This window comes from Arachis duranensis, chromosome 1 (genome assembly GCF_000817695.3).
Source record: "Arachis duranensis cultivar V14167 chromosome 1, aradu.V14167.gnm2.J7QH, whole genome shotgun sequence".
Taxonomy (NCBI): domain Eukaryota; kingdom Viridiplantae; phylum Streptophyta; class Magnoliopsida; order Fabales; family Fabaceae; genus Arachis; species Arachis duranensis.
This window is the reverse complement of record NC_029772.3, coordinates 31844562-31844837: the sequence shown is the minus strand read 5'-3', so window position 1 is coordinate 31844837 and position 276 is coordinate 31844562. Positions and strand designations below refer to the sequence as shown.

General features: G+C 41.3%; 1 non-coding gene across 1 annotated transcript; it reads left to right on the top strand.

Moving 5' to 3' along the window:
- Positions 1 to 65: 65 nt before the first annotated feature.
- LOC127742832 (small nucleolar RNA R71) lies at positions 66 to 173 on the top strand. The gene has a single exon (XR_008004217.1). It is a non-coding gene; the product is annotated as a small nucleolar RNA R71 (small nucleolar RNA).
- The last annotated feature ends 103 nt before the right edge of the window (positions 174 to 276 follow it).

Below are 276 nucleotides of genomic sequence, written 5' to 3'. Positions count from 1 at the left end.
ACCAATGACATCTTGGACAGTTCAGATAGACCATCATAGAAGATACCTATGATGCTCCATTCAGAAAGCATGTCAGAAGGACACTTTCTGATCAATTGTTTGTACCTTTCCCAAGCTTCATAGAGGGATTCACCTTCCTTCTGTCTAAAGGTTTGGACTTCCACTCTAAGCTTACTCAATTTTTGAGGTGGAAAGAACTTTGCCAAGAAGGCATTGACTAGCTTTTCCCAAGAGTTCAGGCTTTCTTTAGGTTGTGAGTCCAACCATATCCTAGCT